Genomic DNA, 26,146 nt, shown 5'->3' with positions numbered 1-26,146 from the left:
GAAGAACTAAAGAGCCTCTTGATGAAAGTGAAAGAGGAGAGTGAAAAAGCTGGCTTAAAACTCAACATTCAAAACACTAAGACCATGGCATCCAGCCCCATCACTTCATGGCAAATAGACGGGGAAACAGTGGAAACAGTGACAGACTTTATTTTCTTGTGCTCCAAATCACTGCAGATGGTAACTGCAGTCTTGAAATTAAAAGATGCCTGCTCCTTGGAAGAAAAGCTATTACCAACCTGGACAGCATATTAAAAAGTAAAGACATTACTTTGCCTACAAAGGTACATCTAGTCAAAGCTATGGTTTTTCCAGGATTCATGTATGGATGTGAGAGTTGGACCATAAAAAAAGCTGATGGCTGAAGAATTGATGCTTTTGAACTGTGGTGTTGGAGAAGACTCTTGAGAGTCCCTTGGACTGCAAGGAGATCCAACCAGTCCATCCTAAAGGAAATCAGTCCTGAATATTCATTGGAAAGACTGATGCTGAAGCTGAAACTCCAATACTTTGGCCACCTGATGTGAAGAACTGACTCATTTGAAAAGACCCTGATGCTGGGAAGGATTGAAGGCAGGACGAGAAGGGGACGACAGGATGAGATGGTTGGATGGCATCATTGACTCAATGGACGTGAGTTTGAGCTAGCTCTGGGAGTTGGTGATGGACAGGGAAGCCTGGCATGCTGCAGTTCATGGGGTCACAAAGAGTCGGACACGACTGAATGACTGACCTGAACTGAAATACAACAGCCAAGACATGGAAACAACCTAAATGTCCATCAACAGATGAATGGATAAAGAAGATGTGGTTATATATACACAATGGAATATTGCTCAGCCTCAAAAAGCAGCGAAATAATGTCATTTGCAGCAACATGGATGGACTTAGAGATTATCATATTAAGTGAAGAAAGTCAGAAAGAGGAAGACATACCATACGATATCACTTATATGGGGAATTTAAATACGACACAAATGAACTTACCTACAAAACAGATTCACACACATAGAAAACAGAGTTATGGTTGATGGTTGGGGGCGAGGAAGGGATGGATTGGGAGTCTGGAATTAGCAGATGCAAACTATTATATAGAGAATGGATAAACAGCAAGTTCCTACCCTATAGCACAAGGAACTATATTCAATATCCTATGATAAACCATAATGGAAAAAATATGAAAAAGAATGCATATATACATATAAATGAATCACTTCACTGTACAGCAGAAATTAACACAACACCATAAATCAACTATATAATACTTCAATAAAATAAAATTTTTTAAAAGAATAAAACATACCTACCAGATAGCTGATTGATTTGCTCTGGGGTTAACTTCAATAGCAGTGTTAGTCGCTCAGTCATGTCCGACTCTGCGATCCCATGGACTGTAGCCCTCCAGGCTCCTCCGTCCATAGGATTTTCCAGGCAAGAATACTGGAGTGGGTTGCCATGTCTTCCTCCAGGGGATCTTCCTGACTCAGGGATCGAGCCCACATCTCTTTTATCTCCTGCACTAGCAGGCAGGTTCTTTACCACTAGCTCCACCTGGGAAGCCCCTAACTTCAATACAGCGTCATTAAAAGCCTTACAATATTAACTCCATTAAATAAGAAATAAATAGCAGTTTTTCTGCTATTTAAAAATATTTTTTCACATATTTATTATTTATTTATTTGGCAGCACTTAGCTGTGGCATGCAGAATCTTTTAGTTGTGGCATGTGGGATCTAGAACCCTGACCAGGGATGGAACCTGGGCCCTCTGCATTGAGAGCATGAAGTCTTAGCCACTGGACAACCAGGGAAGTCCTACCATGTATCTCTTTAGCTACCATCACACGTTCACAGCATAGCTTTGGGCAAGACTTGTCTACATGGACTACCTTTACCACCTCAGCTTCCATTCACTCTTCCAACACCATCCCTCCCTATTGCGTCTCATCTCCTACTAGCATCTACTCCTATTGCTCCCTAGAAAGTGCTCTCATAATTTCCAGATTGCTTAATTAGTGGACCCTTTTCTGTCTCTATATCAATTGATTTCTCTGCAGTGTTTCACCCTGTTGGCCACTTCCTCTTTCTTGAAATTCTCTCCTCCCTGTGCCTTCTGTGATACTTTCTCTTGATTTTTCTCAGACCTGCCTCAACCTTATAAACTTCTCCTTTCTCCACCAACCCCTGAAACATTGGTACTCCCCAGATCTTTGCTCTCTCCATACCCTCACTTAGGAATGCTTGTGTCTGCCTCGATATCAATATGTAGTACTGCAAATGTACAAAACTAAACTGAACTTTTATATCTTGTACTCCATCTGCAACTCCTAGTTCAGACTTCTAATCCCCCTTTAATTCCCATACTCACGAGCTCAACAGATAATTCCAGTCTCTTCTACCTTCATTTTATGACCTTAATCTCCCATACCTATTCCCTTACCCTCTCTACAGCTGCACTCAGTCCCTAACATTTCTCCGATTTCTCTCCCATGGAAACACAGACCAGCTTCCTAATGGGTCTCTTTGCTTTCTCTTTATTCTCCCAAGTGATGCCATAATGATCTTTCTGAAATGACTCCATACACACGTGCGCGCACACACACAAATCTAGGGAATTCCCTGGCAGTCCAATGGTTAAGACCCTGTGCTTTCCCTGCTGAGGTGAAACTAAGATTAACTAACACTGCAACCAAGAGCCTACAAGCTGTGTGGCATGGCAAGAAAAGAAAAGAAAATCTAGGATTTGCTTTTTGCGATAGACTCTCACATTGCTCTGTGCATAGCATCATCCTGACACTTATCAGTCTATATTCTAATAAGTTGAGAGGTATTTGTGTTTTCTCAACTAGACTATTAGTCAGTTGAAGGCAACTTCTAGCCTTAGTGAACTTTTTGATACCATGCCTGATGTGGTAGGTGCTCACTTTACAATTGTTGAATGAATTCATGGAAAATGCTACTAATAGTAAATGAGAAGATTTTAAGAAATGAAAAGGAAAAAGTTTGCAAAGGAATATAGACACAAAGTTGCCTCACTGAGACTTTGCCATGAAAAGTAGAAGAAAGACAACACAAGGCTTCGTCACATTTTTGAACCATGCATCCTTTCAAGAATCTGATAAACATTAAGGGCTCGCCTCACAGGATAAAATACACCTATACACATCACAGAGGATTCTGCATACAATTTTAGGGGTTCTCAGTACGGATGTCCCAAGGCTCCATAAATCTAAGGCAACACAGGGCCATATGTGGGATGGATCAGAGTTGGGTATGAATGAGAATTTGTTCCAGAAAAAAAAGGAGTTTTCCTACCTCACACATTACACCAAACGATATACTAAATTCATTAAAAAGATAAATAATTTTTCAACTATAAAATATTAGGGAAAATATTCTTATAACGTGGAATAGGTATAAAATTTATGAACCCATAAAAGAAAGGACTGACAGATTCGACTATATAAACTTCTGAAAAATAAGACACCATGGATAAAGGAAAAACAGGCAAATTTCAAAATACATAAAATATGTGAAATGTTTAAAATCCAAGTAATTTATATCCAGAAAATACATAAGGAGTGACTGTGAGAAAATAAAATACCACTACCAGAGGGAAAAGAGAAGTGCAATGGAAAAGAACAGACATTTCACAGAACAAATGCAAATGATCAATTAGTACAGGAAAAAGTGCCCAACTTTTACTAATCAAGGAAATATAAATTAAAACAACTAAGTCATTCTTCTTCGTCCACCACATTGGCAAAAATTAACAAGATTGATAATATACAGGTTGCCAAGGATATAGGAAAAATGAATATTCTCAAACACTGATGTCAGGAATGAAAATCAGTATTCTTTTAGGAAAGCAATTTGGCAACATCTGTCACTATGGTAAATACACATAAAATTCTGCCCAGAAATTTTACCAGTAAGCCTCTCTTCTAGAGAAATGCTTGCAACTGTGCACAAAGAATCGTAAACAAGGACATTCACTGAAGTATTATTTATAGTAGAGAAAGCCAAATGTCCACCTAAGGGAAAATGACACTACATTTTTTTAAAGTGTAGCTTATCTGTTTATATTCTCTAAGACATAATACTAAATGACAAGACAATGTATATAATATCCCATTTACTTAAAAAAAATAGACACTTGAATACATACATATACTAGGGCATAAAAGGGCTGCTACTGCTAAGTCACTTCAGTCATGTCCGACTCTGTGCAACCCCATAGACGGCAGCCCACCAGGCTCCCCCGTCCCTGGGATTCTCCAGGCAGGAACACTGGAGTGGGTTGCCATTTCCTTCTCCAATGCATGAAAGTGAAAAGTGAAAGTGAAGTTGCTCAGTCATGTCCAACTCTTAGTGACCCCATGGACTGCAGCCTACCAGGCTCCTCCATCCATGTGATTTTCCAGGCAAGAGTACTGGAGTGGGGTGCCATTGCCTTCTCTGATAAAAGCGCTATACATTTTAAAATACATCAAACAGTGAGTACCTCTGGAAAGAGGAGTAAAAATCACAAGAAATGAGAAATTAGGATGTATCATTTTATTCTGTATTTTTTTTAATTGTTTGAACATTTTGGAATCAGGATAAATGGAAGTGGAGCACATTTTTAAGGGACATATTCCATCGTACCACCCAATTTCATCATTCATTCTGGCCTCTGGAATATCTCACAATTTTGCCTAATTTCTACCGCTCACAAACACTTCATTTAATCCACAAATTGTATCCTCTCTCCTAGTCAACACCAGAGCCTGTTGGGTCCATGTGGGTGGCTGTCACCAGCCTCGCCTCGCGGGGGCGGGAGTCTCATTACTCACCAGATGCAAAGTCATGACTGCCTCATACAGAAAGGAGGGACCTTGACCCTGTGTTCTGTTTATGCTATTTATTTTGTTCTGTTTGAGGATTTTGCAGGGGGAACCATGATTCTGTATAAATGGGTTATGTTCAATGACAGGTCTATATTTGGTTGTAAGTTAAATGATATTGCTTTCAGGACTTAGTGTGTGGGCTGTGAAAGATGTAAGTTTATGAGAATGTTCTCATAACCAAATGGGAAATAGAAATGATAAAATAAGCCAAACTGCTACTAGTAGAGATCACTATGCCAGTCGTGTTGCCCTTAATCCCTCTCCATTGCAGGAATTAGTCATTAACTTTCCCTCTGGACTTCCTCAGGACAATCAGGTCCAGATACATAAGAGTTCTTTTCCTCCCACTCCTATTCCCATGTTCCTTTTGAAGTTCTTGGAAGGCATGTTCCTGACAGTGCTTTAAAATGTCTGGTCCACCCCACCCACTCTTCTATTAATACTGCGGCCTCTTAATATTTGTTAAATAATACACACCCACATATACACACTTAGATAAGTGTTTCTGAGTTACTTGTCAATCAGTCTGATTTCCCCACATATTAACTCTTCTATTAAGAAGATCTGATTAAAAATCCTTATGATGGGACTTCCCTGGGGGTCCAGTGATTACAAGTCCACCATCCAGTGCAGGGGACACAGGTGCAACCCCTGGCTGGGGAACGAGGACCCCACGTGCCGTGAAGCACTAACCCTAGAGCAGCAACTACGGACCCCACATGCTCTGGAGCCCACATCCCACAGCTGGAGAGAAGTCCAGCCACAGCAACAAGAAATCTCACGTGCCACAGCGAAGAGCCTGTGTCCTGCAGCTAAGACCCAACGCAGTTAAATGAATAAATAGATACGAAAAAGAAACACAGATTTTATTTTTTTAAATCTTATTATTTTCAGAAACCTGAATATATGTCATGGAAACAAGACGTATTGCAGTCATCTGTGTGGGGATTATGTCTCAACATTAAGGGTACCATCATTGTTAGCATCTCCTTTTATGAGGGAAAAAAAACAGAGACAGGTAAAGTCTTAGATTCCCAGAAATCACAGCAAAATCTGAACCTGGAAATATTAACCAGGTCCATTTTCCCCCTTCCTGCCCACACAGGGCCCCAGCGTAATCCCACCTCCCTGATCGCCCACAGACTCAAGCCTGCACTGACGCTCACCAAAATATTCACTGGGTCTTGGCAAAGCACAGCTAATGGCCCAGGAAAGGAAGAACAGAGAACCTTAGGCTTTTCACCTTTGTTTTGCTTTCTGGACCTGAGCCTTTTCAGGGCAGGACATTGGAGGCAAGTGTATTAATGTAAAGGCAAACAGAAACGTCCCTTTCTCCACACTTATTGCCAACTGATGGTTTGTTTTCCTAATCTACCCCATAAATAAACCGTGCCCTGCCAAGAAGCACCTGGGAGAAGATGGGAGTCCTTAGTCATGTTTCCCTAGGCTGCAAAGCTACAGTGATTCTAGTGAACCAGGATCAGATCCAGCTTGCCTAGTTCAGCTTTATGCCCGCCTCGTTTACATAGGTCATTCTGTGTGGTAAATGTTATTATAAGTAATGCACCCACTCGCCACAGATTTTAATGCATCCCAGAAAGCAAATTACTGTCAATGATAAGTTATATGACATTCCAGACCAAATTAGTCGGTTATTCATCTGAAGACCAACAAACTCAGCCTCTATTGAACCATGAAGGAAAGGGAAAAGCATTGAACGATTACATAGATGTTCTGTAGTGAAGGGTTGGGACAAGACTGTATTGAAACCCTTTCCTTAGCATGGCAAAGCTGAGAAAGGTCTGGAGAGGTCATTCAGCACACCTCCTGCCTCAGCCTGCTGCAGACTCCAGGGATCTATTAGCATCACCCAACAGAACAAAAAAGATATATACCAAGAAAAAGTGTGTCTTGTTATACATTTGACAGCTACATTTTCCCTAGGGCTACTCCACTGGAAGTAGAACAATATGTCAAGAAAAACTTAGGAGAAGTTGGGGAAAAAAAGTCCTAGGGATATGTAAGAAAGTTGGTGATGACATGAATAAATGAAGCAGTATAAGACAAAAAGTCAGCTCTCAATAAGCTCAGATCACACCTCATCTGCCTCATATCACACAGGATACTCACCAGCTGATTCCCACACAGTAGCTGGCAGGTGAAGGAGAAACAGGATTTGGGAGCTTTTTTTTATCTATTTCCATACTTCTAATTGTTCTTAAGTCCCACTCCCTAGGTGGCTTAAACATTAACAGGCTAAAGCTATGCTCTAGCCTTACACTGGGGTGCTTATGCTCTTTGGGTTCCAAAGGACAGAAATAACTTCACTTAGGCTACCTCAAGTCATGAGGGCTCACGATTCAGTTACACAGGGCAATGTGTGGCTTCTCTCTTTTCTACCTATCTGCCCCAACTCTCATCCTTAAACCCCAATCTGGCTGTCTCATCCTCTCCATATTTCTCATCAAATTCCAGAGTTTGTTTCCCACTGTAACCACTTAACTCCTATTGGTCAGAAGCCTTGCCTGTTAGCTACCTACAAGCTCATCAGCCTATGAACTGGCTGCCTTTGAGTCAGGTGTCTACATCTGGTCCAATCATCAGGTGCCCACTGCACAAGATAAGGTTTAGAGTAGCTTCTTTGGTAAGGGGCTATGGACCAAAGTAACTTTCTCCAGAAAAGAATGACTGGGACTGGGGGTGAGGTCTCAAGCACATGTCTTAGTCAAACTGCCACCAAAAGCTTAAGCAGAAATAAACCATTGATTTAGAGGCAGGGTCTTTAAAGGAGCAGGACCAGTTTCATGCGCTTATGCACAGGTACACAGGGTCCCTGCACTTACAAGGGCCCACACTTGGCTTAATGCTCCTTTGTAGATATCTTGACATTCTTAATAATCTTTGAATAGGGGGCTCTACTTTTTCATTTTGTATGAGGCCTTGCAAATTATATAGCTATTCCTCTCTAAGAGCTTTTATTGTAACAAGTGAAGGGAGTTTCATAGAACTAAATAATTTTGGATTCAAAGATTCTTCAGAGATCATTCACTCAAAATACTCATTTGACAAACAAGAAAACTGAGCTCAAAGAAAGGCTGATTGCTTAATCAAGATCCCACAGTGAGCACTGGCAGTGTCAGACTAGAAGCGGATTCTTATCGCAAAGTCCAATCTTCTCATTACTCCATGTGGCAGGCTTCCTGGCAGAGAGGACCGCTTGACAGTCAGTCTATTTTGCCAAAATATTTGGTAAACTATTTAGAAATCTCATTTTATGAGGCTGATATATAAACACAAATATCCATCTTTCCTTGTTCAATCTTGCATCCTATTTCCTCACCTATGACCTCCAATGGAACAGATTCCATTGACAATCTCCAGAATCTAAAATGAGAGCTGGGTAGAGAAATATAAATTAATAGAAACTCCTGGAGAAGTATCTGATAACAGATATAAAAATTACAGTGTCCGTACCCCTCACTCCACAATTCCATTTCTACATACTGTCTCACATACACACAAATATTATTGCACACCAGAGACTATTCATTGTGGTGTTGCTTATAATAGCAAAAGATTAACAATCTAAATATCTATCAATAGGAAACTGGTTTAAATTTATGTATATATATGCATATAATATGTATATAAATACATGCACACATACACATATATATATATGATAGTATGTTCATGCAACAAAATATTATGCAGCTCTTAGGAAAAAGAGGTTAATTTATATTTACTAATATGGAACAATATCTAACATATTATTTCACAAAAAAGCAAGGTATAAAACAGTATACAGCATGCTTCAGCTTGTGGAGGGAAAGGATACAGGAGTCCCCCCCAGCCCCCAGCCACTATCTGTAAGAGATAAGTGGATGCCTAAAACCACAGATAATACCAGACCCTTTATATACTATGTTTTTCCTATACATTCACGCCATACATACCATGGGTATGTATGTATAAGAACTATGATAAAGTTTAATTTATAAATTAGGTACAGTAAGAGATTAACATGGAGAAGGCAATGGCACCCCACTCCAGTACTCTTGCCTGGAAAATCCCATGGACAGAGGAGCCTGGTGGGCTGCAGTCCATGGGGTCACTAAGAGTCGGACACGACTGAGCGACTTCACTTTCACTTTTCACTTTCATGCATTGGAGAAGGAAATGGCAACCCACTCCAGTGTTCTTGCCTAGAGAATCCCAGGGACGGGGGAGCCTGGTGGGCTGCCGTCTCTGGGGTTGCACAGAGTCGGAGACGACTGAAGTGACTTAGCAGCAACAGCAAGAGATTAACAACAATAACTAATAATAAATAGAATAATTATAACAACAAATTGAAATAAGTTATGTGAATGTGGCCTGCCCTCTTTCTGTTTCTCTCTCTCTCTGTCTCAAAATATCTCATGGTACAAGTGTAAGGCCTTAAAGGAAGCGCTTTACAGCATACCCAAATTGCCAGCATCGCTATCCTTGCACTCTGGGCCCATTGTTAAGTGAAATAACAGGAGCAGTGCAATCCGGCAACAGTTATTTCATATCAAGATGGGCACTAGAGTGGATGTGATGATTCACATCCCTCATGGAACAGAGGGGATAGTGCAAGATGTTGTCACACTACACAGAACAGTGCACAATTTAAAACCTACAAATTGGGAGTTCCCTGGTGGTCCAGCAGTTAAGAATCCGGCTGCCAATGCAGGGGACACAGGTTCAATCCTGTATCCCTGGTTTGCGAAGATCCCACACACCACAGAGCAACTAAGCCCATGCACCCATGAGCCCTAGAGCCCATGGTCTGCAACAAGAGAAGCCACCGCGATGAGAGCCCTTTGCACCACAACTAGAGAGCAGCCACCTGGCGCTCGCAGCTAGAGAAAGCCTGCTGCAGCAATGAAGGCCCCGGGGCAGCCAAAAATAAATAAACAAACACATAAAACGTATGAATTGTCTATTTCTGGAACTTTCCATTTAATATTTGTGAACCTCAGTTGACTACAGGGAACTGAAACCTCAGAAATCAAAACCACTGATAAGGGGGAAAACACCACTGTATTTAGTTATATACCCTATAATTACACAAATGTATGTTGGCGTATTTGTACTTGCACATAATCTATCTAGAAGTACATTCAAAACAGAATGACTGCCTTCAAGGAGACTCAGGGATAGGAATGTGGGGAAGATTTTTATTCTGTACCCTTTTGTTCCCTTAAAATGTGTGCTATTGGCATATCTTTTCAAAAATTAATTAGTTATAAATTAGGAGGTTGGGATTAACCCACACACACTATTGGATATAAAACAGAGAGCCAATAAGGGCCTACTGTATATCACAGGGAACTGTAGTTAACATTTTGTAATAACCTATAAGGGAAAAGAATCTGAAAAAGAACATATATATGTATGTACGTATATAACTGAGTCAGTGTGTTGTACATCTGAAACTAATATAACATTATAAATTAACTAAACTTCAATAAAATAAAATAATTAGTTCCATTAAATGGGTGTCCGAAAGAGAACCTCATGACACGGCCAGTATTGATTCATATCTACAATAGTGGCTTCTCTCGAGCTCAGTCAGAAAAGGATCTGCCTGCAGTGCAGGAGACCTGTGTTCGATTCCTTGGTTGGGAAGATCCCCTGGAGAAGGAAGTGGAAACCCACTCCAGTACTGTTGCCTGGAGAATCCCATGAACAGAGGAGCCTGGAGGGCTACAGCCCATGGGGTCTCAAAGAGTCGGACACAACTGTGACTAAACCACCACAATAGTGAAAAGCACACTATTGCTGTCTTGTTTACTAAGGCTTGTGCTAGGATCTTGCATTGAACTTATAGACAAAGGAAAATTATAAGTAGTTACATCAAACTGGGGGAAAAAAAATTTTCTCTTTTTCCCCCTCCTCTGCTCTATATAAAAGGAAAAACCTAAAAAGTTTTCAAAACCTGTTGAATCCATTGCTTGTTTAGCCATTGGCACAGCTGTGTGACACAGTGGAGAAAATGAGAAATGGTCCAACTCTTTCTTTGGAAATTTGCCAATATCCTCTCCAAAGTGTCCTTCAGAAGATCCACTTACGTTTCACCAATGCGCCTACCAATTGTTCTGCTGAGCACTTTCACAAGAGCTTTACTTTGGACCAAAAGCACAAACGGGGACACAAACATCAATACCACCCTCGTTCAGCAGAAGTACATTTTCCTCAAGTGGCAGCACAAATGGAGACTTTAGTTCTCCAAATGAGCCCAGTTCCCTTGGGAAAACTGATTCCTAGTTAAGAAGCAAAGACAAGGAAGAGTCCCCCCTCACCCTCGTATGGTCTATTCTTCCACTTCACATGGTCTACATTTATGCAGCCCACATGTAGTGGGTCAAGAATGGCCACAAATTCTTGACACACCGCTCCTTGGGAGGTAGGATCTGTTTCCACTCTTCTAGATTCTGGGTTGCCCTGTGACTTCTTTGACCACTGAGATATAGCAGAATTGGTGCCATACCAAGTCTGAGTCCAGTCTTTAAGAGACTGACTGTTTCCTCCTTTTCCTTTCAGAGTCCTAAGCAAGGCACTGTGTAAAAATTCAATTGCCTTCGTAAGGAGAGCAGGTGAGATGCTAAAACAGCATGGAGAGGGAAAAAGGGCCAAAGCCATTCCTGTCAAGACATCAAGCATGTGGAGAAAATAATCTAAACCCTCAGCCTACACCAGCCAGCAACTGAAGAGCACCAAGTAACCTCTGTCAATGCCGGGTGGAGCGGAAGAGCCACCCAGCCGAGCACTGCCCAAATTTCTGATCCACAAAATTATGAGATGTAATTAAATGCAGCAACACATAACCAGACTACCACACTAGCAGCTATTAAACACTGACATGTTCAAATAGTTCATACTCAAAATTCAGTCTTTCCTAAATTACCTTAGAATAATGATAGAATTATCTCATGCCAGGCAGCCACCACTACTGGGAGAAGGGGCCGGGTTCCAGTTGAGAGAATAGAAGGATCTCCTCCCCTAGCATCTCTTCCTACGATTGCTAGAGACGAACCTACATGGCCAAGGTGAAGGGCCATCATCTGTCACTGAGGCCTCCAGAGATCACAGGCCACAGAGCCTGAAGTTTGCCAGCTCACATGGGATCCCCATCCCTGAGGGTATCCTTTGACCAACCCTATCCATGGCACTGCTCGACCAAACCCATGTCCACCATGTCATGGCGGTCACATGTGGTTATTCTTGGATGTGGGATGAGAACCAGTCCTCTTACTGCAGCCCTTGCCCTTCCAGACTGAGCTTAGAGGAAAAGCCCAGTCTTGGAAGGATAGATTCCTGGATTAACTTCCCCAAACCACAACTGGCAGCTGCCACCCACTCCAGTCCATGCACCTGTCCTCACCCACCCACAGGGTTGCCAAGGCCTGAAGGAGGTGGCTCTGTCAGAAACCATAATTAGGGATTTCATCATATACTTTAGCTCCCTGAGAACAAATTCTTCCCTATAGCATGCAAATCTATTGTTCAAATTTCAAACACCCAAATGACCTTCAACCACATTGTTGAGAATTCATTAGGTGGAAAAGTAAAGATACCACCTCTTCTGAATTACAGACATGGTCTCAAAATGCAGAAAAGGGCATTTCTAAGGTTGAAGCAAGAATGAGAGACTTTAAAACAACATGACGAAGGAATACAATGAGACTGACAAATATAACTTAGCAGGGTCCAGGTTGTACAGAGAGCATGCACAGAGATGCTATGAGAGTGGAGAAAGGGGAGGTGAAAAGAGGGTCTTCTCCCCTCCTGGTTCCTGGCTTCAAAGGAATGAAGTCCCATTCAATGTCACTGAACACCTTCCCACTGTCTGTAGAGACAAATATAAATAGTGAGCTGACCATCTGAATAATCTATTATTCAGAAAGTCTGGATATTACTAGGGAAGACAGGTGTTGGTTTAGAGGAAAGCCTTTTTTCCTCCAAAGGAAGAAATTTAGGACTTTTCTAAATGATCTCAATAATTTTCTCAATTTTTTACTTCAGATAATGACTCTTCCCAGAACACTCTTGGGTTGGGTCTATAGAGGCAGAGGAGGGAAGAGAGAAGGGGAGAGCCACCCAGGTTACCTCTCTGGTTGCTTAGACTGGTCCAATTCCACTAAGAATCACACAAACCTCTTCATTCCTTCTGCTGTGTTCACCTGACCTTTTTCAATTTCTTTTTCCTCTCTCCATTACCCTAAGGGAGTTATCTAGCCACTCTGACTTTCTTTGCATGCAAAATGTAACAGTCCTTTGTTTCTTCTTTCAGATAAAGGCCGTCATGGGGAGGGGAAAAGAAAAGAGCCTGGCTTCTTCAAATTAGCTCTGAAATAAAAGTCACTGCCAGATGTTATATAAAAGGTGACGTAATCCTAAAGTACTTCATTACATATGCAGCTCTGCTCTTCAGCCCAGGAGGAGTTTATTACATTTTGTCGATCCCATTTTCTAAACCCACATCATTTTTACATAATTTTTCCTGCCTGACAGACATCTTCACATTTTCACAGCAACCCATCAAGATAGCGTTGCAACAGCACAGGGAACTGGGTTGGCCGTTTACAAATAAGGGCGCTAATAAGCCAGATTTGTCCCTGAGATACAATTCAGAGGTAAATGGTCTATCCATGCGTGTAAGAAGCACATCTATTTTAGAAAAATAGGGAAGAAAGCAGTGCATCATTCCAGCTGACACCGTGTTCTTTCAAAATAGGTACTGAATCTATTCTACAAGCAGGAAAATGGGGAAATGCCAATCTAAACTTATTCTTGCAATCCTCTTCATTTCCCTAATAAATTCCTGAGTCCTAGTGGAATAAATAGCCATGGCAAATGCATTAAGATCAAACTTCCTGCCTTTTTGGATTGGCACAAAATTTAGATGAAAACACACATTTGTACCAAGGCAATATCTAGCTACCGGGATGCTTTAAGTGCAAACACTGCGAGACACTTCCTCCCACTCTCCAGGTGCTAAGCATCTTTCCCCCTCCTTTCCTGGGCACTTGGGGCCCTACTGCCCTCTGATGGTGAAACGCAGCAGTGCAGGCTGGACACTTGTGCCCTCCCAGGAGGATTAAGGACTAGCTGGAGTCCAGAGCCGAGAGGACCGCTGCCTTAAGATCACTATGAGAGGCCAAATACTCTCAGCTACTAGTTGGGGAAAAAAATCTGACTCAGAATTCCGGTGGGAGAAGAAAATGCCTGTAACTCCCACTCCCAAGAAATGTATATACATATATGCCATTCATCTTGAGAATCTCCTTCAGTTTTAATGAAAGACCTCTGTTAAAATGAACTTTATGGCTCCAGACTGTAATTACAAACTCAGAGTAACAGATTTTCTCATTTCTTTTAAGCGCAGAATTTGAATATAGGACAAAGGGAGATGTGAAGGCTTTGTAAAAGAACTCTGACGTTCCCCTGTGCCCTCCTCCCCCATTGCTGAGGAAACAGATGTAGATCGATGGATCACTAGGCCCCAAAATACATGTATTATTTTCTACTTTTGCCCAAGGTCATCACATTCCTTAGTTCTAAAGTCTTTTGCTTCATAGATTCAAATTTTCCTTTCCTTTTAAAGCAGTTTTTCTTCATATGAAGGTTATTCGTGCACATAGCCTAAAGAGTCAAATAGTTCTGCAAGTCTCATTCCAAAAAACAGCAGTCCCCACAGCATCTACCTCTTGTTTCCTGCTCCTAAGAGGCAACTACTTTCAACTCTTTCAACTGAATCGTTAACTCTCTACCTCCACGTTTCTGAATGATGTGTGTATGTTGCTACTTCTTGATGTCTCACCTTAGGCATTTTATACTGACTGTATACTATGGAAGACGATTTCATGCACATATACACACAGACCCCACCACACAAATATCCTTTCCAGTATAATTTTGGTAAGATTAAAAATCAACATTTATAATACTATGACTATTAAATTCTTAACAGCCAAGTCATGTAGGCTCCGGGAGCTGGTGATGGACAGGGAAGCCTGGCATGCTGCAGTCCATGGGATCGCAAAGAGTCGGACATGACTGAGTGACTGAACTGAAATCATATTAAGTTTTTATTTTCCTTGGAGTTTAAAAAAAAGTTCTTTTTTTCCACATGCTCATTTTTTCTATTGTATTCATTCCCTGGAGGAGGTCATGGCAATCTACTCCATTTTCCTTGCCTGGAGAATCCCATGGACAGCTGGAGGCTGGCAGGCTGCAATCTATGGGGTCACAAAAAGTTGGACATGACTGAAGCAACTTAGCATGCGTGCACCCACTGTATTAATTTCTCAGGGCTGCCATAACAAAATGCCACAGTCTTGGTGGCTTTAAGCAAGAGAAACTGGGGATTCCCTGGAAGTTCATGGGTTAGGACTCTTGTGCTTTCACTGCAATAAATAAATTAATAAGTCCACTGCTGAGACCTACAGCTCAAGGGGGTGGGGATTCCTTTAAAAAATAATAAGAGAAATTTATTATCACACTGTTCTGGAAATTTACTATTCACAGTCTGAAATCGAGGTGTCGGCAAGACCATGTTCGCTTTGAAGCCTCCAAAGAGGAGCCTTCTTTACTCCTTCCTACCTGCTAGTGTTTGCCAACAACCCTGGCATTCCTTGGCTTGCAGAAACATCTACACCTTGATGGTCACATGACCTTTTTTTCCTGTGTATGCCTGTATCATCAAATGGCACACTCCTCTTCATATGGCATGGTCTCTCTATATTGCTTCTCCTCTTGCTATCAAGACATCAATCATCTAAGACTAAGGGCCTACCCTGTTCCTGGCTGACTCCACCTTAATTTACATCCTCATTGCATCTGCAAAGACATTATTTCTGAATAAGGTCACATTCTCAGGTATCAAATGTTGGAACCTCAACTTATGCTTCGGGAGTCACTATTCTACCCACATCTATCTTCATCAGCTTATTCCCAAATTCTCTCCAATTGTCTAAATCTCCTCTGAGTATATGCAAATATTTTCTCTTTCCTATCAGGTTCCATCTTCTGTGTTGGTTACCACTCAGGCTTTCCCTTTATGACTGATTATAGTTACAGTCCATAACCTTTCAAGTTCAAATGCAAAAACAGTGCATGTTCCTATCTCAATAGTGTCATTGGCTACACAAGGTCACATGCCAATCTCAAACCAATAGTTACATGCAGGAGAATGCTATATACACAGTGGCTTAAGCCTGGGTCTTATGGTCTATCCCTGGAGCTGAGAGTAAGACCAGTTTTATTTAACTGCATGATCTGAGCATGAGAAAGAGGTGATTCCTGTATAAGAGCAGGATTTGAATATGAGACAAAGTGACATAGGAATATGGAACAAAGGGTGAATAGATGTCAAGCACCAAAAAACACTAATGTCCACTACATCCTGTCAACAAGACCTATAAGAGGTATCACTTTCCCTAAACCAGAACACCAACTTTGGCTCTCTAGAGAATTTTATGATAATCGACTCACTCCAGGAAAGTTAAAAAAATAGAAAAGAAACTGAACAAAAATACATTCACATCTACATTTTATCCTTTTTTTGCTTTTATAGGAATTGGTCTGGTAAGATCTAAAGGAAAAACACACATCACTTTAATACATTTTGACATCCTAAAATGTTGGGGAGAAGGCATTATCCCAAATACAAAATGTCCTACAAATGCAAAGAAATACCCTCTGGTCAAATCCTCATGATTTCAAACAGAAGGATGCAGAAAACAAAAATTCCAACCAAGCAGGCAATAACCATCCCACTGATATTAAAAATGTTCTCCTGCCGAGATGCCACAAGAAGTTTTCTTCAAGTGAGTTTTCACACTTCACCCTAGTTGTCCAAAATCATCTGTTCCCATCTATGAAGAGTTTTGAGAACACCAGCCTCATTCCCCCTCCATCGTACAGCATCGAAGGAGTTCAGAAATGTTTAGCTTTGGGTTTCCTTTCTATTGACTTCTCTATTAATTTTTGACCTAATTCTTTGTACTTTGGAACAACAGATCCCAAACTTTAACAGTCATTTTATTCACTGAAACAGTTAGTGTTTGAGTCTAAGAATCAATGATCTTTCCCAGCCTGAAGGCCTCTCTCAGGGCAAAACACAGGCTTAGAGACAGAAGACCCAAGACAATAAAATCACAAAGAAGAATGGAAGAAATAGGAGAAGATGGTGTCATGGTTAATTTTACATATTAGTTTAACCGGGCCCCAGGATGCCCGGATGTCTGGTTAGGTGTTATTACCTGGGTATGTCTGTGGGGGCATTTCAGGAAGAGATAGATGAGCATTTGAATTAGTGGACTGAGTAAGCAGAAAGCCGTTGTCAATGTGGGCAGGTACCATCCAATCCATTGAGGGCCCAGATAGTACAAAAAGGCAGAGCAAGGTTGCATTCTGTCTCTGCCTGAATACTTGAAGTGAGATATATATTTATATTTTGTGATCATAATGAACATTTCCATTTACTTTGCATTATATGTCATTATAAATGTTAACAAAACTTAAAAAGGATACCTTTGGGTCGGTCAGAGGAAAGTACAAAAGTCTCATGTGGGGACTGCAGTTTAAGGATGCTGTCTTCAGCCATCACATGATGGCAAAACAGCGGTAAGCAGTACCCAAGTCCGTATCAAAGACAATGTACCTTTCCTTATATATCTCATTGAATCTGTTTCTCTGGAGAATCCTAATGATACAGATGGAATAGAGAGAAAAAGAAAAAGTAATCAAATAAAAAGCTAGGGGAAGAGAAGGCCAGGAAGAAAACAGAATAAAGAACGTGGAGAGAAGAATATAAGATGATAAGATGGGAAAAGTCCGAACTTGGGTATGAGGATCTGCTCTTTGTAACTCACTGCCTAGCCCTGTGCACCTGTCTGGGGTTACCCCTCTGGGCCCCAGTCTCCCCACTAACAGGAGAAACCTGACAACACCTCTTGGCTTCCTCTGGTCCAGCCACTCTCTAATTGTGATTCCTCCAGTCCACCCCCTCAGCTAACACTCGTGCAATAGGTGCCTACCTGCCAGGGTCCTCACCTGGGTGGGGATGACAAGCAGCTCACTGTAGGGCTGGTTTTAAGTGCTGCCTTTATCAATAAAGCCCTTTTCGGCATTCTGAGCTCAGAGAGAGGATCCCGGTGGGATGGGCAGCTAAGTGCTGGATGTAAAGCTGCCAAACCATCAGGCCCAGGGGAGGCGCTCTGCGAAGAGCATTTCCTAAAAACTCAGCATTTAGAATGACACATCTTGACATCCCATTCCCAGAACCTATCACTTCACCTCCTATGGGGTTTTAACGGTTGAAAAAACAATAAGCTCTCTATTCCAGGTGATGTTAGCAAAAGACCTATTTCTCAGATCAATGCCCTCAACCAAATACCAGAGCAAATACACAGGCTCTTTCGGATCTTATTCACCCTTCTATTTGCTGCTGCCCCTCCGTGGAAGCAGATGAGATTTTATGGCATGATTAAGTACTGAGAGTTCTGGGCGAGCAGTGATCTTCAACCAGAGGACATTCAAATCCCCTAGAGAGGTTGTTTTTAAAAATGGCTGTTTGGGCCCCTTTACTAAAATTTTTCATTTAATTGGTCTAATAGAGGAATGCAGGCATCAGTCTTTTCTCTTTAAACACTCCCCAGGTGATTCTAATGTGAGGCTAGGATGAGAACTACCAGGCTGAGGGCTACAGGGTTTCCATGGGTTTGGAGCAGCAGGGAGCCCCTCAGACACACCTGCTTTACGTTTCCAATTGTTTTAGCCAAGAATCCTTAACAGAAAGGAAGTTTCCCCCACAATAGCTATAGATGCTGTGTTTTGGTCTAGCTTTTCTCTTTCCCCTATAGAGCTACAGACATACTCCAAGCAAGCAAGGGTCCTACCAAGGGTAAGAAAACCATTAAATTTTTGCCAAACTAGTGCCCTTCTAAATTTGGGGCTGACATCGCTGTTTTAGAACTTACAAGAACAATTGATCTACCTCCATCTAAGGAAATGAGTTCCAAAGCCAAGCAGTTCTGGTTCGATAATATGTTCATCATCAAAGCCATTTCTCAGGTACTGGAGAAAGTAGAGTCACTGGCCCTGTGTTCCTAAATCTTAAACTTTGTCCTGTATTCTGAAAAGTCTGTCCCTCCACAGAGTTTAAAACAGCTATATCCATAGTTTGAGCAGTATCTCAGATTGTCATGGATCTTCAAAGTAAACTATCTGGCTTCTGCGGCCATCAGTTTTTACTTTTTGAAATTTGTCAATAATATTCCTCCCTACAATGTTCCATTGGTCAGTTTTCATTCCAATCCCAAAGAAGAGCAATGCCAAAGAATGTTCAAACTGCCGCATAGTTGCACTCATTTCATATGCTAACAAAGTAATGCTCAAAATTCTCCAAGCTAGGCTACAATAGTACATGAACCGAGAACTTCCAGATGTTCAAGCTGGATTTAGAAAAGGCAGAGGAAACAGAGATCAAATTGCCAACAAATGTTGGATCATAGAAAAAGCAAGAGAATTCCAGAAAAACATCTATTTTTGCTTCATTGACTATGCCAAAGCCTTTGACTGTGTGGATCACAACAAACTGGAAAATTCTGAAAGAGATGGGAATACTAGACCACCTGACCTGCCTCCTGAGAAATCTGTATGCAGATCAAGTAGCAGCAGTTAGAACCAGACATGGAACAGTAGACTGGTTCCAAATTGGGAAAGGAATATGTCAAGGCTGTACACTGTCACCCTGCTTATTTAACTTACGTGCAGAGTACATCATGTGAAATGCCAGGCTGGAAGAGGCACAAGCTGAAATCAAGATTGCCAGGAGAAGTATCAATAACCTCAGATATGCAGATGACACCACCCCTAAGGCAGAGAGTGAAGAGAAACTAAAGAACCTCTTGATGAAGGTGAAAAAGGAGAGTGAAAAAGCTGGCTTAAAACTCAACATTCAAAAAATTAAGATCATGGCATCCAGTCCCATCACTTCATGGCAAATAGATGGGGAAACAATGGAAACAGTGACAGACTTTATTTTCTTGGGCTCCAAAATCACTGCAGAAAAGACGCTTGCTCCTTGGAAGAAAAGCTCTGACAAACCTAGACAGCGTATTAAAAAGCAGAGACATTACTTTGCCGACAAAGGTCCATATAGTCAAAGTTAAGGTATTTTCAGTAGTCTTGTATGGATGTGTGAGTTGGACCTTCTGAGATTCTGAGATTACAATCTCAGAAAGCTGAGTGATGAAGAATTGATGCTTTTGAACTGTAGTGTTGGAGAAAACTCTTGAGAGTCTGTTGGACTACAAGGCAATCAAACTAGTCAGTCCTAAAGGAAATCAATCCTGAATATTCACTGGAGGGATTGAAGCTGAAGCTCCAATACTTTGGCCACCTGATGGGAACAGCCAACTCATTAGAAAAGACCTGATCCTGGGAAAGATTGAAGGCAGGAGGAGAAGGGGACCGCAGAGGATGAGATGGTTGCATGGCATCACTGAATCAATGGACATGAGTTTGAGTAAGCTCTGGGAGATGGTGAAGGACGGGGAAGCCTGGCGTGCTGTAGTCCATGAGATCACAGAAAGTCAGACACGACTTAGCGACTGAACAAAAACAACATAATGTTCCATATATTTAGCCCTTACAGTATATCAGGCACCATAATAGACATGAAATATATCTAATGCACAGGACAACCCTGAAAAACAAGCACTATTTTTCTAAGTTTACAGATGAGAGATCCCATGGCTGGTAACTATTAGACCTGAGATTCAAATTCAGGTCTACCTGCCTCCAAAAATAATCATCTTCCCACAGTGCTCTACTTCCCACAGAAAATCTGTTGGAAGGTCAGTAGCTGCAATAAAACAATAAAAGTAGATATTTGTCTAGTGAAGAGCTGAATTACCCCCAATGTTCTCTCCTTACTCCCTGAACTCTAAAAGGATCCTTAGCCCCAGATTTCCCATCCTCAACTGTATTAAAGTCTTTAGAGCCTCCAAGTCCTCTGAGAATGCAAATACTTCCTGATTAATTTGTGAGATGCATTACACACTTCTAAACTCTATATAATCAGATCCTATAGATGTTTAATCAGTGTGGCTGGTAGAGTGGGAACTGGGAGCTCCAAAGGACAGATGGACATCTGTTTGAGTCAACTAGGAAAAAGACTTTCTAACAAGAATCCAAGTTCTTACACAGATCAGGCTCCTTGAGAGAGAAAGGCAACTTGGGGCAGACACCAGGAACATAGTCAACCACATTCAAAGACAAGGAAATTAGGATGTGTGCCAGCCTTTTGAGAACAAAAGAAGGCCCCCAACCTCTGGTGCTCTACAAACCAAGCAAATTGACTGCAATCCTAAAATGTTTATCCAGCTACATCCCCCCAGGGTTGTCTTAAAGAAGATAGAAAGGGCTGGACCACAATAGAAAAGCCCCTGTCTCACTTGGTAGGTCATGCTGAAATTGGAAGAATGTAATTGCTTGAATATTTAGATCCCATCCGAGTTGGCCCTTCTCACTGAGACAATCTAGTCCTAAAGAAGGACTGTCCCTTCCTCTCTCCTATTAGTAGGCAGCAGCCGCCTCATCATCCCCTCCAGAGTCAGGAAAGCTATTATCTATCTCCTGGATTTAGTGAAGCAAATAGAAGTTTGATTTCTTTTCAGATAAAAGAGATGATGCAAATGAGAATTTTATCTTGCATGGAGGAGTGACAAAGTAGGAGAATGAATCCTTCTTGATTACAATCTTCCATCATTCTGATTTTATAATTACTGAATGGAATCAATCAGCTTTCAATTGTTACCTTGGTGAAAGATTAAAACATCATTACTTGTCCTACATATTTCACACTTTAGCAAATTTTAATAAACTGAAGGCATGAGAAATGGTTATATTATTTCTCATGATATTGGGATGCTAATGACATTTGTATTGATTTTAATACACATTTGTTGGTCAAAAAGAGTCAGATTCCAACGAGGCATAGCATCCTATAATCAACACTAACAAATGAAGACTACTGAACACTGAAATGGCCCAGATGAAGTCATTAATCAGAAATATCATAAAATAATTGCCAAAAAACTAGGGCGGTCTTATCTTCCTAATGAACATCTTTTATGGAATATTGATTCATTTATAACTCTTACACATTGTTGATTTCTCTATTAAAATATTTTAAGTAAGTATATGAAAAGCACTTTAAAAAGGCAACATTAGGAGAGAACTAACTTCTCAATAGAGGGGCTCATAGGTACCTCCCCAAAAGGTGAGAAAGAGTCCTGAAGATCACAGAATATATACAACTCTTCCTTAAAGCAATTGAAGTCTGAAAATTTCTTAGCCTAAGAGTGGGAAAGAACTTACAGAGTTATGAATAACGTAAAACAGAATAATAAAGGTGACGTTTCCGTAGTTAAGACACCACAGCTTCAAGTAACTTTGGCTGCTTGACTTGTACTTCAGTTCCCTCATCTGTAAAATGGGACATAATAATAGCACTCACTTCACAGGGCTGGTGTCAAGATAAAATGCAAAAGTAATATACATACAGCCTATATTAGCCTCCTCCAGTCAAACTGCATTTCCCCAGTTAAAACAGTGTGTTGTTGATGTTCAGATGTTAAGCTGTGTCTGACTCTTTATGATCCCATGAACTGCAGCACACCAGGCTTCCCTGTCCTTCACTATCTCTGAATTTGCACAAACTCATGTCCATTGAGTCAGTGATATCATCCAATCATCTCATCCTCTGAGACCCACTTCTTATATTGCCCTCAGTCTTTCCCAGCATCAAGATCTTTTCCAATGAGTTGACTCTTTGCAGCAGGTGGCCAAAGTATCAGAGCTTCAGCATCAGTGCTTCCAATGAATATTCAAGGTTGGTTTCCTTTAGGATTGACTGGTTTGATTCCCTTGCTGTCCAAGGGACTCTCAAGAGTCTTCTTGAGTTTCATATATATGAAGACCTTCTTTTGTTTCTCCCAAATTCTCTCTGTTTGATTTTTTATGATTACTTACTCTAGCTGGTACACTGATACATGCCTCCTAGGGGGCTAATCAAGTCTGGGAGGATCTGGAAACTAGAGTCCAGCCTTGCAGGTAATAAATAGTGAAGGGTGATGAGGAAGCCAGAGAACGAGGTCTTAAATGCTTCACAGTGTGAAACTTTACCGGCGCCAGCCTTTAATAGACCTATAAGAATTGTGATAAATGTCTTCTGTGGGATTCCATTTCTTTTAAATGCTGGAAAAAGCAATGTTTTTCTCCAAGAGAATATAAAAGATAAAATATAGATGGCCCTGGAAAGACATGAGTGGAAACGAGAGAGCCAGGCTTATAAGCAGCAGGACATGGGAAGAGTCACGGGAAGGGGGCTGGTGTGTCTGAGCCAAGTTCACCTGAATCTTCCAGAGATGAGAGTTAGAGGACTGGAAATGGGGGTCCTAGGTGACACCACTGAGTATTTCAAAATAAAATCAACTCTTCCAAAGCCCATTCTTTCAATTTAAGATTCACTGGCCTTCCTTTCCATTTTGGTTTTTCAAAAACTTCATTGACACCAATTCAACATACTATTCTTCAAATCCAGTTAAATTCATTCTACCAACCTCTTTTATCAGCTTTTTATTATCCCACATCTTCCTTTAAGGTTATTTGAAATTTTAAAACAATACAATAATGAGCGTTTTTTAATCAAAGCAAGATACCCCTTATATCTGCTGTGGAAAAAAAAAACCTTATATGGGCCACTTATACCTTGACTACGATGATGACCGCGGTAGCAGTTATTGTATAAGGAGCGCTCACCATGAAGCAGGCATCATACGAATTGTTTTACTTGGATTGATGTGTTTAACTCTTACAACATCCCAACAAAAGCAGACTGTTATTACAGATGAGGAAACTTAAGGTCATAAAGTTACTGGTGAAACAAGGACTACTTCATTCTTAAGTAACTATTCACTAGGGGCAAAATACAACAAATAAACTACATTTTTAAATGTAGATTAAAGGAGAGAGAGGTGCAGTTATATTTTTAAGTACATTTATTCACAAAGGGTATAAAAAGCAACCTGAGAGCAATCACAGATAAATAGTGCTTTACTTTAAGGCCCTTGAAAAAAGGTTTTGGTTTTCAAAACTAGTCATAACAGTAAGTCCCATGCTACATACCTTTAGTGTGATTTTTAACTCTCCTTACTCTGTGATATGGGGGGTCTGGGTTCCTTCGCTTGAATCTGGGAGGGCTTATGACTGACAGTGGAGGTGACACTGTGTACTTCCAAGTTTAATTCATAAAGGCCTGTTTCTCATGGGATACTTGCTTTTGGAACCCAGCTACCATAGACTTCCATCTTAAAGGCCCAAGAGAAATACCAATTCCTTCTAGAGAGCTTAACTTAACCAATTACAGGAGGCTCACTCGGATACCACAGCAAAGTCCTTAGGGGCCATTGTTCTTTGGATCTCTTGGCAGCCCCCATTCAGCAAGGACAACCACCACAGAACCCCACAAACAAGTGGAGAGCCAACAGAAGGTTTTCCCCGAAACTTTCAGGATCACCTCCACAACTCTCGGGCCCCACATGTCAGTGAATGGCCACCCTGGTATTACACCCACAATTTTTGGGCCCCCATGCTGGTGGTCAGCTCCCACCACTTTCCATTCCCTGTCCTGTATCTCCCAATATCTCAGCGTTTAGGGCAGTTTCCTCCATCTCCAGGCTGTCTGGCCAAGTGCTGGGTTGCGTCCCTGCAAGGCCTGTGCTTGCCCAGCTTTAAGATGGAGGAAAGAACCCAAAGTCAGTAACAGAAGTTTAATGGATGGGGGGATCTTACATGTCTGAAGCAAGGTCTTGGAGTGACATCCACCGTGTGCCGCTGAGGGCAAGCAGGACATGGCAGCTGTCTTTGCTGGGAGGGGAAGGGGATTACCAGTTACAGAGGAATTGGCCTCAGGTGATGCTAATACTGAAACTCCAGTACTTTGGCCACCTCATGTGAAGAGTTGACTCATTGGAAAAGACCCTGATGCTGGGAGGGACTGGGGGCAGGAGGAGAAGGGGATGACAGAAGATGAGATGGCTGGATGGCATCACCTACTCGATGGACGTGAGTTTGAGTGAACTCCGGGAGTTGGTGATGGACAGGGAGGCCTGACATGCTGCGATTTATGGGGTCGCAAAGAGTTGGACATGACTGAGCAACTGAACTGACTGACTAGGCTCATTAGTTACCAGGGAATCCCACGAGGGGGGCTTGCTCCTCACTGCCCCTTTGATGAGAACAATCACCAGCTGGGGCCTGAGGCATGTATGTAGAAAGGTCCATCTGGTGGATAAGATACAGGTGAAACAGGCACTGGTCAGGCAGGGGGGCTGGGCAGAGGGCAAGAGAGCAGCTATCTTGAGTGCCCTGGCCATACAGAGACAAAAGGAGTCAGCAGGGTTGGTTCCTTCTGCCAGCTATGAGGAAGAATCTGTCCCAGTCCTCTACCCTGGCTTCTGGTAGTTTGCAGACAATCTTTGGTGTTCCTTATCTTGTAGATGTATCACCCCAACCTCTGCCTTGATGGTCACATGATATTCTCCTTGTGTGCATATCTCTGTATCCAAATTCCCCCTTTTTATAAGGAAGTGAGTCATACTGAATTAGGAAAGTGAAGAGGAACTAAAGAAAATCTTGATGAGGGTGAAAGGAGAGAGTGAAAAAGCTGGCTTAAAATTCAACATACAAAAAACGAAGATCATGGCATCCAGTCCCATCACTTCATGGCAAATAGAAGGGGAAAAAGTGGAAGCAGTGACAGATTTTGTTTTCTTAGGTTCCAAAATCACCGTAGACAGTGTCTGCAGCCACGAAATTAAAATACACTTGCTCCTGGGAGGAAAGCGATGACAAACCTAGACAGTGTATTAAGAAGCAGAGACAAAAATAAATAAAAGCAGAGACTTGACTTTGCTGACAAAGTAGTCATGGTTAAATGTTAGGACTTAACTGTCCAATTTAGTCAAGTCAAAGCTATGGTTTTTCCAGTAGTCATGTACAGATGTGAGAGTTGAACCATAACGAAGGCTGAATGCCAAAGAATTGATGCTTTTGAACTGTGGTACTGGAGAAGACTCTTGAGAGTCCCTTGGACTGCAAGGAGATCAAACCAATCAAACAAGCCTGAATATTCTTTGAAAGGACTGATGCTGCGAAGCTC

At 41.5% G+C, this 26,146-nt stretch overlaps 1 long non-coding RNA gene across 4 annotated transcripts in view; it reads right to left on the bottom strand.

Moving 5' to 3' along the window:
• Positions 1-24,910, bottom strand: part of LOC129633006 (uncharacterized) — a 188,715-nt gene extending 163,805 nt beyond the window's left edge. For 2 of the 4 annotated variants that reach the window (XR_008704800.1, XR_008704798.1), the window contains exon 1: positions 24,778-24,910. This is a non-coding gene — a long non-coding RNA (uncharacterized LOC129633006). Of the gene's footprint in view, positions 1-17,970; positions 18,470-24,111; positions 24,533-24,777 lie in introns of those variants that run through there. The other 2 variants (XR_008704801.1, XR_008704799.1) reach the window with 2 other exon arrangements.
• Positions 24,911-26,146: the final 1,236 nt, after the last annotated feature.

Source organism: Bubalus kerabau, chromosome 18 (genome assembly GCF_029407905.1).
Source record: "Bubalus kerabau isolate K-KA32 ecotype Philippines breed swamp buffalo chromosome 18, PCC_UOA_SB_1v2, whole genome shotgun sequence".
Classification (NCBI taxonomy): domain Eukaryota; kingdom Metazoa; phylum Chordata; class Mammalia; order Artiodactyla; family Bovidae; genus Bubalus; species Bubalus kerabau.
Note: the sequence above shows the minus strand (reverse complement) of the source record. Positions and strands in the feature narration are given on the sequence as shown.